The 12,038-nt window shown below is 48.8% G+C and overlaps 1 long non-coding RNA gene across 1 annotated transcript in view; it reads left to right on the forward strand.

Moving 5' to 3' along the window:
* LOC132649238 (uncharacterized) overlaps positions 1–10,189 on the forward strand; it is a 35,433-nt gene extending 25,244 nt beyond the window's left edge. Inside the window, exon 3 of the long non-coding RNA XR_009587670.1 lies at positions 9,989–10,189. This is a non-coding gene — a long non-coding RNA (uncharacterized LOC132649238). The remainder of the gene's footprint in view (positions 1–9,988) is intronic.
* The last annotated feature ends 1,849 nt before the right edge of the window (positions 10,190–12,038 follow it).

Consider the following 12,038-nt stretch of genomic DNA (forward strand, 5'->3'; position numbering starts at 1 on the left):
TCCGGCTCTGTGTTGAGGCCAGGGGTCTGCTCTGCTTGGAGGGGCCTGGTCCACAGAGGCCTTTCCCAGGTGGCTCTTGTCCGAGTCCTCGAAATGCAGTTCTCGTTCATGTCACAGCACGGGAGTCAAGCTGGCACGTGCGTCCCGAGATGCCTTGGGTCTGGCTCCTATGGGAATGACTTCCGTCAAAGCACAAGCTCCTACCTCGAAGGAAAAACGAGGTGACTCAGGAGCTAAATGTGAGTGACGCTGGCCTGGGAAACATGGATTCAGTGGACCTCAAATTCTATGTTCCAGGGCGGTGGCAGTTTCATGAGGTTTGCGCAGTAACAGACCAAGAAACTCATAAAACAAGGTGCTTTTCAAGTTCACGGGCAGGTTGCAGCAACCTGGGGAGTCCCTGCTCCAGGCTTCTGATGCTACCTGATGACACTCTTCTGCCAAATTTTTATTTTCAGATTTCTTTATTTTTTGTGTGTGAGTGGTTTTCCCCGCAAGCACGTGCCTGGTGTTTGCAGAGGTCTGCAAGGGCCTCAGAGCCCTGGAACTGAAGTTATGGAGAGCTCTGAGCCACCCCAGGTGTCCTCTGGAAGAACAGCTAGGGCTCTTAGCCGCTGAGCTGGATCTCCATCCCCTGTTAACATTCTTAACCTTTGGGTGGGCAGAAGGTTGGGCTGTGTTTGCACAGTCTAGAACGATTGTTGGGTCATACACGGAAATAAACAATGAATGCGTATCTTTGGGGCTGATTTAACCCAAGATTATTTTGCTCTGGACTTGCAACATTCCAACTCTCCATAAACGCTGAGGTTCTAATCAGCCAAACTGCCTTGTAGAATGTTTAATATGGGTGTAGCTTTTTTTTTTTTTAAGGTAATTTCATTTCCTGTTTCCCAGTTCCTACGTATCCTCAGTAACCATCCCCAGGCTGAGGCCTGGTGCTATTCTTTGAATCTGCAACGTCCCCCACTAGGTAATATTTTGAGTGCTTATTCCCAGCAGGTGGGCGTGTTTGGGAAGGCGTGTGCCATGGGGAGGAGGTGGACCTGCCTGGCAGCTGTAGGTCGCCGAGGGCACCGTAGCTCTCTCTGCTTCCTCATCTCACTGGTCTACTGCCTTCCATGGAGCCTGTCCATCATGTGATCTACTTCATGAAAGGCTGATTTTTCTGACCAGCACATGAACAAGACTTGGCTGGGTCACTGACTTCGCTGAGACTCTGAGCTGAGTCTAACCTGACCAGAGGCTCTGTAGACAGGAAGAGCTAAAACTCACCCTAGGGGAAAATAAGGTATTTTCAAAGAAACCAAGCCTCTCGGGAGTGGGAATAAAGAAAGGATTTATGATGGGCCCAGGTCTGAGGTGACGGATGTCCGTCATGTAACATAAAGGCTGAGGCAGGAAGGTCGTGACTTCAAAGCCAGCCTGAGTCACATACTAAAAAAGATTAATTTAGTAGTTAATTAAAGACTGTGGTCTTTGGTCAGCTAAGCCATTAGAAGTGAAGGTTGGACTCAGTCGGCTGTGTTAGTCACAGCAAAACCTTAATTAAAAGGTGGCACGGGACATCAACTGTCCTCACACACACACACTAGAGGAGAGCTGGGAACAGAGAAGCCCTCCTTGAGTCTAAGTTGTGTTCCAAGAGACTACCCTGTGGAGGAGAAGCAGGGTCCCCCCAGCTCTTACTCTTAGGACTGGCTTCCAAGATGGCCAAACGGGCCTACGGGGACAGGAATGAAGTTGGTGGCAGAGGTGAGGTGGGAAGCCTTCACCATCCGGGCATTTCTGATGAAGGAAGAAGGATGACGCTGAGGGCTCTGGGTTCTGAATCCCCTCCACAGAGACTCACAGACCTCCTAGTGACACAGGCCAGGCATCAGCCACACTCATCTTCCGTGTTTCTCCTCAAGCGCAAAACACTGGTCAAGAGATTCTTCTCACCTTCAGATTTAGGCAGCAGCTGAGGGATTGCTGGATAGCCCGGGGTCACCTAGGGTGCTCTGTGACAAATGATACCCCTCAAAGCCAGCTCCAGGGCCTCAGGAGCTGAGTCCCGCCCCAGATGAGACCCGGAGGATGCCAGCGGGCAGGGCTCTGGCTCTGCTAGTCCGGTTTGGTCCTGCTGGAGCGTGGGCTAGTTTCCTAGCATCCTCCTCTCCAGAGAAGGACCTTGCTCCACAGCGTGATCCAAAGCACAACCCAGAGTATCCCTTATGGCTCACGCGTTGGCGGCATGGTCTTCAGCTTGAGCAATGCTGGAACCTTTAAGAACCGCTGGTCCCAGTGGTTGTTCTTCAGGCTGTTGGACACATGACCTTGTTGGAGATTGGAGGAAACTGTGGAACCCTGTTACACTGCTCTACTTCCTGCCCATGAAGTAAGCTACTATTGTTCTGTCATGTATTCCTGTAATGATGTGTGACTCCAAAGAATCAGGCCCCACAGGTCATGGATTCCTCTGAGACTGTGAACCCAAATAAACCTTTTCTCTTTATACGTTGATTGTCTTGGGTACTTGTTGCAGAAGAGGAAAACTGTCTAGCACACTGACTTTACTGCCCCCTTCTTAGTCATAGCTTCAGGGGCTGGTCATTAGCCTCCCGATCCCTCTTCGCCTACTTCCTGGCTCACCCATTCTATCTTGTACCAACTGACTGTGGTACAAGGCCATGACCTTGGCTTTAGTCCCAGGTTGCCACTCTTCTTCCTATGACTGACTGCTACCACAGACAAACTTTCTAGACTCAGGTCCCCATACAATCCCACCTTGGGAGAAGTCGATAGTAGACCACACTCTGGTGCTTAGATCTTCAGGGACAGTCTGTTAGATCAACCGAAGGACAACAGTTTCAGCTCATTGTGTGAGTGGCCACGGGCAAAGTTGAAATCTCTCTTCTCATTTGGTTTGATTTTCATTTGTGTTGCTTAGAGAGCATCTGTAGAATGTTCTGTAGATGTTTTGTAGGCCGCTGGTGAGATGCCTTGGTTGGTAACTCACTTGCTTTGTAAGCACGATGATTTGAATTGGACCGAAGAGCTTAGGTAAACAAGCTGTGTGTGGTGGTGTGCTCTTGTAGTCCTAGTTCTGGTGAGATAGTAGGCAGAGACAGGCGGATCCCTAGAAGCTCACTGGCCTGCCAGTCTAGCCATGATCCAAGTTGATGAGAGATCCTGTGTCAAACAAAAGGTGAACGGTACCTGAGGAATGACAGCTGAAGTTGTCCTCTGGAGCTATACACACACGTACCTGAGGACTCCTCCCATCCACACCAGAAGAAATGTTGTAAGGAATTCAGGAAGCCGAAGGACATGAATCTTCTTGTTGGTGTAGCAACCAAGTGAGGTCCCACCAGGGAACAAGCTCACCAAGACTAATGACTTATCTAACAGGCATAGCTGGGCTTTAATGTCTTCGCATTTGGAAGTGCTCGTTGTAACACATCCCACTGGAAGCCCCCAAAAGGATTAAGGTGTGATGTGAGTCCTGCTCAGAAGATGGACATTTCTCTCCTCATTCTGGCTCTAGTAGAATGGACTGTTGTCTGTGGCGCTGTTGAGTTTCTGAAAAGGAAGTCTTTAGAAGCTTTAAGCACTTTAAGCACAAGGCATCCTTACTGCGGATGGAATTGGTGACAAACCCTCTCTCCTCCTGACAACTGGCGCTCTCAGATATGCTAGGGCCAGGGGGGCCTACCCTGGCTTTTCTCTGCACTGTCACACTCATGGCATCTCCAGAGCTACCTGCAACAAGGAAAGGAGGGAGCAGAAACAACACCTACCCTGAGCAAACCTCATCACCTCAGAACGATGCTTGCGCGTATAGAGAAGAGGAAAGTTAACATCAGGACCAGACCCTGGAAGGCACCTCCTGAAGATGGTCCTTGGACTCACTGCCAGCTCTGCTGCGCCTCCTCAGGGGAAGAGAAGAAGGTGCTGGTGTGCAAGGCTTTCAGCAGCCTATCAACAAGAAGCTGCTGTGGCTGACGTTTAAAAGACCGCGTTCTGGGGGCTGGCAATTGCCTGAGTCAGCAGAGTGTCCACCACGCCAACACGAGGACCTGAGTTTGCACCCACAGCATCCAGATAAGAAGTTAGGCGTGGTAGTGTGTGCCTGTTACACAGTGGTGGGGAGGTAGAGACAGGGGGATTCCCAAGCCTCCCTGGCCAAGGAAGTTTGTCTGAATCAGTGAGCTGCAGGTCCAGGGAGGGGTCTGGGCTCAAAGAAAAAAAGAAAAGAAAAAAGAAAGGTGGAGAGTGATTAAAGGTGACACTTGACATACACTTCCAAACACCTTTGAAAACACACAAACACACACATACACACACACACCAAGATCCAGCTTTGTTACCGTACAACCACGAAGAAGGTCAGCATCATTGGGGTGGTGTTCTGGTGGGGAGAGAACCGTGGGCCGGGGTAGACTGTCTCACCTGGCCCTAGATAAGTATCATCCTACTGTGTGGTTCCTGGAGAACGGTGAGGTTCCAGAAGCACCCCAGCCCCTGAGAGCTATGTCTGTAAACAATGTTGACAGAGGCTTTGCGCTGTGGGGGATTCTCACGAATGCTACATTTCAAAGCAGGGAAATGTTAATGAGTCATTTCCTAATCCTTAAGTGTGTCAATGAAGCCATGATGGAGATGGCCACGGGCCAAGAGCTGCGGAAATCTCTTTGGCATGCATTTATTATGGTCCCCTTCCTCGAAGTCTAATTTTCACTTTCAAATGAAACTCATCACAAGGCCCCACGTGAGGCCGTGGCTCCCCCTACTGTGTTCCGAGCCACTCAGGACGCTTTCCTTGACATCCTGCAGAAGCCAGGTGCCACCCCATTTTCCACTTCCTGGCATAAAGGAAAGGCTGCTCACTGACAGGCTTGCATGGGTGTGTTTGTCTAGCGCAGTGTTTCGGGTCTCCGGTAGCCTTTAAGATGATTTCATTAAAAACATCTATATTGGGAAACATTTGGCAACTGTTAGGTTTCAAAGGAGCATGGAACAAATGGCTAACCGAGGTGCCTATTAATATATCAAAGCAAGTGTGGCCAGCTCTGCCAGTGTCATGCAGTACCTGTGGCTCCCCTCAGCACTTCTCACCCAGCCTCCATCCTAATCCTCTCCAGCTCAGGGGCTGGTCTTCCCTTCCCTCCCAGCTTTGGATCGCTATATAACTCAGCCTCTTGATTCTTTAGCTTGCTCTTGGCCTCTTGGTCTGTGGCTCCTCTCTTGGACAGCTTGTCCTGCCTTCTCTTTCTCTCTCCCTCCCTCCCCCTGTCTCTCCTCATGACCCAGTTCAATCTGGACCCTTCCAGATGCCTCTGGCTGTGCTCTCCCCCATATCTATAATAAAGGCTTCTCAGTCATGCCAAGGAGCAGTCATGTTCTCATCTTCATTCAGGCAACACTACTGAAGATGCTCCCTGCCCTTGACTAGAGCCCAGGAGTGGCCATTCCTTTCAGATGAGCTGTGGCCTCTCAGTTTCCCACAGTCCTCAGCACTTACTGTTGCTCTTTTCTTACATAGGCCACATTTATTGTCAAGACTGAAGTTCATTGTCTTCCTGGCCCTGTAGGCACATTTCCATTTGCTGTAATGAAATAACTGAGGCTAGTTAACTTTTTGTTTTGTTTTGTTTTTCAAGACAGGGTTTCTCTGTGTAGCCTTGGCTGTCCTGGTCTTGCTTTGTAGACCAGGCTGGCCTTGAACTCACAGAGCTCTGTCTGCCTCTGCCTCCCAGAGTGCTGGGATTGCAGGTTTGTGCCACTGCGCCTGGCTGCTAGTTAACTTTTAAGGGGGAAAAAGTTTATTGAAACTCACAATTGTGGAGTCCAAGAAAGAAAGATCCCCGTGATTTGGTCTCTGGTCGGGGCTCCTCTGTCTGGGCCACCACCTGACAGGCGGCATCCTAGCAGAAATACAAGTAAAAGTGAGAAATCATGAAGCAAGACAGGAGGTTGAGGCAAAGGAGGTCAATGCAGGAGTCTGTACATGTTCTTTTATTTTAATTGTTTTGCTGTTTGGCTTTGTTTATTTTGTTTTGCAACAAAATCTTGCCCAAAACCCAGCCTGGCCTACTCTATAGCTCAGGTTGGCCTTGAACTCTTCCTGCCTCAGCCTCCCAATTACTGGGATTTTCAGGCATGAACATGCTCAGCCCCAGGCATGTATCTTCACAACTGCTATCACGAGAATTAACCAGATTGGTCCCTGGAGCACCACAGGGGTCTCTTCCTGGGAAAGTGCCTTCAGTCAGCCAATCCCTTTCTCCCAGGACTCATTTCCCCAAGCTATTCTGTTTTAAGGATGACAAAAAAGCACAAACTACAGAATATTTCTGGGGCACAAGAGGATGCTACCTTTACCAGCTAAGTATCTATACAGTGATGCAACCAACCACAGACCTCAGCATGAAACAGAAGGCATTTTTTTAACTCAGACACTCGGCCAAGGAGCTATGGCTGGGCTCAGCTTGGGGTGTGGCTGAGTGACTGTCTTCTCACACTTTTCATGTTCTTCCTGGACTAGTAAGCTGGCCAGGGGGTGTTCTTTCCATGGCCATGGCAGCAGTACTAGAGAGAAAGTGGGGTTGGGACACATTGATTTCTGCCTTTTCTGTGGCCAGCAAGTCATAGGACCAAACCCAAGGTCAGGCACTGGGAGAACATTTCTGCCACAACTGTTGGGCACTACAAAATTAGATGTCATGTGTATAGTGGAGAGAGGCTTGCCTTGGCTTTTGTCTACCTGTAGATGACTAGCGGATCCTTGGAATCTCATTGCCTGGAAAAGTGTCTGTCTGGTGATTTGGCCACTGGACAGAGTAGCAATTTGTTTATGATGTAAATATATATATTTTTTGGAATAGTACTATCAGTTACATTTCTAAAGAGACTTAAAATTCAGGTCAATTATATGCGTAGGATGTGATTTTAACTCCCACCCAAATACTGAATTGGAAGGCTTGAGTGTTTTTCCTGGTTGGTGTTATTCTAGACATGTTGTCACCCTTCATGGCCAGGAGGAGCAATGGCTACCCATGGCTCTAAGGTAGAGAACACTTGATATGACACATGCTCACCTCCTCTGGGCTATATACTATGCAGCCTTCCTTGGCAAGAGCCCTTTAATCTGCCCTTCACCGTGAGAAACTGTAACCACAAATGTAACAGTCTTTGGTGCCTTCTGGGAATCCTTTCAGTGAGTTAGCCAGCATGGGGCTGGGTTTGAGGGACCTTTCTCAATTACGATTTGTTGTTCTGTTAGTTGCTTCCCTTACTTTGTAGCTGACATTAACCAGGTGGAAACGCTGAAGGATGGACACTGTATGTGTATAGGCAGCCTGCGTCTGGGTTGCCTAGTAACCTATGATGTCATCATGTGTCGCTAGCAGGTGTGTGGCAGACACAGTTCAGCTGTGCCTGCACATGCTATAAAAGGACTGACCCGCCACTTTCCCTCTCTCTTACTCTCTGCTCTTACGTTCCTCTTCCTCTCCTCTCTTGCTCTCTCTGCATCACTTTCTTTCCTGGCCCCTCCTGCCATGTCTCTCTCTTTCCTTTTCCTCTCTATCTCTCCACCTCCATCCGATATATCTTTTTCATATAATCTGTTGTATGCATGGCAGCACTTTAAAATAAATACTAACAGACATGGAACTCTAAACTGCTACAAGAGCCTCTAAACGACGTCTCTGCTCACCTTCTGTCATCAGTGAGCATCCCCGTGTGCCCGATGCTGTTCTGGGATCTGAAACCGGATGGAGCTGTGAATCCTGGTGCGGATGAAGTAGACTGTTATGTGAGAGTCGAGACTGTGAGCAGAACTGAGGGGTCTAACACGCCGAAGGGAGGCAGTGGAGGTCAGCTATTCACATGGAGCCCTTAGGAAACTCACCTCTGGGGCTGGAGAAATGGCTCAGTGGTAAAGCTGGCTTCCTACTTCCGGAAGACCCATATCACCGAGTACACAACTGCCTGTAACTCTGGTTCCAGGGTGTCAATCTGACTCCTCCTTCTGAAGCCTCACCCCCCTGGTGGTCCCCATATACACATTAAAATAAATCTTTTCTTTTTAAAAGGCACTTCTGGGAAAGTGACATTTGAACGGACTTAGCGAAAGAGGAAGCTGGGGGCTGTGATTCAGGCCAAGAAAATTCTAGAGAGGACAAGCAAGCCCAATGAGAGTGTGAGCAGGATTCCCCGCAATACCCCCCAAATCCCCCAATCCCCTTCCCTTGCCATCGCCCAGGGCAGACATTCGCAAATGCTCAATCAGTGAAAGATGTCTTCCCCTGATCTTTGGGGGGCTATAGGAGCAGACTGGGGCAGGCCTTCCCTCCCACGGGCCCCGAGTCAGGACTGAGACCAGCCTTCCTGTCTTGTGTTTGTGTGTGACTGGCCAACTGGGATCACGAGTGTGACAGCATATTCAACCCTGGAACCATCCCAGGGCTGCTTTCTTCTCAGACAATGGCCAGCAGTGTTTCTAAATGTTATTAGTTTCTCAAGGGGGAAAAATGGCTCAAAAGAAAGATACTGCAAATAAAAGTTATTTCTATTCATTCATTTGGCCCAATCAGTTAATAAATAAGCCCCTCTTTGGAAAGTACAGGGTGACTAAGAATTAGCCTTGAGGGAAAAACCTAGTGGGGAAATCTGACTTAAAAACCATGGTTTGCATGCCCACGCTCTCCTTTCAGCCTCTTGTTCTCCAGGCCTGTGGGCATCCGGGCACTAGGGCTACTGTAGTGTGAGAGGTCTGAGCGGTGGAGGGTGTTTGTGAAGGTTCTGGCGGCTTTGGTGGCTGGGCTGACTTGACTGTTCTTCCTATCTCAGAGAAGCAGCCTTAGGAGGCAAACTTGGGGCCAAAGGGAACCTCCCTTAGTAAGACTTCCTCATTCTTGAGGTTAGAAAGATTAAGACCAAGACTAAGGCCAGGGGCGGAGACAGGAGTAGCAAGGGGGGATTAACCCCGGGGGCTCTCCCCACTCCAGGCGGGCCAGCAGCAGCAGCCCTCAGGGAAGCTGCCCCTAGCCTGTTTGTGATGCGGTCATCATCTGGGGACAGCTGAGGACCACCCACGCTTTCCCCTCCAGCCCGGCTTTTGCTCTCATTTCCTTTTTCTCCACATCCTTTCCCCCACTCCTCCAAGTCTTGGCTTACTTATTCTCTTTCTTTGTAGAGCTGCCCCAATTTCTTTCCTTCAGTCCCTAAGAGAGAAACCGCAAATTTGGGAGCAAGCCACAACCACGGCAGAAAGCTCCTACTGTGAGCCAGAGCCTCTTCCATGGTGCTGAGCAAACCCTTAACTGGGATGAAAACTTTCTCCTCCCCACAGCCAACCCCTCAGCCCATGAGAAGGGTAGTGAGAATTCATCATGTTCTAGAAGAGTGGTTCTCAATCTTCCTAACGCTACAAACCTTTAACACGGTTCCTTATGTGGTGGTGGTGACCCCAACCATAAAATCATTTTTGTTGCTACTTCATGACTGTAGTCTTGCTACTGTTACGAATTGTAACGTAAATATTTTTGGAGATAGAGGTTTGCCACAGGGGTCACGACCAACAGGTTGAGAACCACTATTCTAAGAGCTTTCTCTCCTGACATCCAAACTGAGCAGATCCTGAAAGGGCAATATTAAAAACTTAATTCAAAATTTAAACATGCCTCCTTGATGTGCTTTCTGAGGGGGAAAACCACCTAAAACGAAACAAAAACAACAACAACCAAAAAAAAAAAAAAAAAAAAAAACCCAACCAAAACCCCTAAGGGTTTCAGCATAGGCAGTGAAGGAAAAAGGCTGGCTTGGGGTTTTGCCCAAGATTGACAAGCTTCTGCCCTTGGCAGTGCCGGTGTAACCACAATGTTTGCTGATGATTTTTTTTTTCTTCATAACTAAGTAGGAAGAAGTGAAGGTGGCAGCTAGTGGTGTCCAAAGGGCAGGAAGTCCATCCTTTGTGACCACTTTTCCTGTCCCTTCCCAGTGAAAGCAAGACTCACTCATCAACCCTTCTCTGGTGTGAAGTGGAGACATGGCATCCCAACTTCAGAAACATTCAGGAAAGGCTCTGTAGGTTCTCACCAGAATGTGGTCCCAAGTTACCATGGAAACCTTCATGTGGAAAAGCCTTTACTAAAAACAGTCTCATACTCAGTATGAGGAGAATATTTAGAGCCCAAGAAAGGATAAGGTAAGTGCAAAAGTATACCTCGCTGGGTCGGTGGGGTGGGAGGAGATTGCTGTGAAGTAAACAGGTCACTTACTTGTCAACAGTGTGAATTATGATGAGTGTGCTTTGGAAGTTTCTAGAAATGCCGAATAAAGTCTTTCACACAGTTGTTCTATCAAGAAAGCAAGTGACGTGTGAGGGCTGGAAATGAGTGAAGAACTGGGAACTAGTCTGAACTGACTGGGGGCTGCTGGAAGGAGATGGGTGAGAGCAGTTGCCAGGGTTTGGGGGCTTCACCTTCAAGTCATCAGCACAGGGGACAAGAGGAGCCCAGGGTATGGAGAGGAAGAACAGCCAGCCACTGCAGCTCTCACAGTGAGAAAGGGCAGGGTGCAGGCACTCAGGGTGCTTTAGATAGGGATGGCAACAGTGACTGGTTTTAGAATTTATGAAAACGGTCCTGCTTAGTAAAACATGCGATAAATGCAATCATTTTAAAGCAGCACTAGCCTTTCACTGAGGTGCACTCCTGCCATCTCAGCTCTCAGGGGAGGTGGAGGCAGGAGGTCATTCTCAGCTGTGACATGAGTTTGAGGCTAACCAGGGACACGTGACACCTCTGTGCATCATATATGATTTATACCCAGCACTTAGGAGACAGAGGCAGGTAGGTCTCTGTAAGTTACAAAGTTATATGAAGCAAAATATGGACAGGACTTCCAAGGTCCTCAGACAATTCCATAGTCAGTCCCACTGTCATTGAGGAAGTAACCAGCCGGGTGTCCACATCAGGACTTGTTAAAATGGATTAAAGAGCTAGATGGAAAAGTGTGTATCCTGAAGTGCTGGAAGGGAATGAAGGAGCAGGCTCTTAGGATCTCAGAGGAAGAAAAGATTTGCTAAACCCCACACCAAACGCAAACCATGAATAAATATGATACATTTGACTACATTAAGATGTTCTTTAAAAACCTCTTTGTAGATGAAAGATGTCGTAAAGAAAAAAAACAGGAATGAAATTTGGGGAAGGAATTCAGCCTGTAGGTAACTGGCAAGGATGGCCCAGAATGTATAGTAAACAGCGTTAGCTAAAGGCCAAAGTCCTGAAAGGCGATGTAGGACAGCTTCACAACACACAGGAAGAAAATGATAGACTCAAGCAGAGAGGGGTCACGATCCACAGGTTAAGAACCGTTGACCTAGGGCCAGACCAGTGCTCATCTCCACCATGGAGGGCAGGCAGGCACCAGGCCTGAGACATCCTCTGCTCCCGACAGCTCTGAGTTTCAGGGTGACAACCAGTGGGCGTGGCTTCTATCGGAGGGTACACAGAGGATCTCAGGAACACCAGGAATGTTTCACTCCTCAGAATGAATTGTGCATCGGTGGGCTCAGTTCCACCGTTCTGTGCGGCAGGCAAGCAGGGGGAATAGCTCAGCAGCCTTGAGTCTAGGTGGTCTGGGCTAGACAACACAGCTGCCTTCTAAGCATTCACCCGGTAGCCCGAGGGCCTCACTCACACAACTGTGCACACCCCCCTACCTCCGAAGAACCTGCTGGAAGCCCAGGACCCCACATCAAGCCTCACACACACCCAAGTCAGAGCACTGCAGTAAGTTTACCTTCTCTTATGCTCCCTCAGACTGAGATGTTGTTCAGTCATGCTCTGGCTACGTCCGATAGGAGAGCCGGAAGGCTGATCCTGCCTGAACTGGTTTGGGGTGCATGCCCAGTGAGACAAGTTGTTCCTTCGAAGCAAACTTCTGGGGAGAATCCCCTCTTTCTTCACTACCTTATACCTGTGCCTATCATTTTCTTCAGTTGGGGGACCCTGGTAGGTTGCCATGCAATAGTACACAGACCT

The sequence above is a fragment of the Meriones unguiculatus genome, chromosome 19 (genome assembly GCF_030254825.1).
Source record: "Meriones unguiculatus strain TT.TT164.6M chromosome 19, Bangor_MerUng_6.1, whole genome shotgun sequence".
Lineage (NCBI taxonomy): Eukaryota > Metazoa > Chordata > Mammalia > Rodentia > Muridae > Meriones > Meriones unguiculatus.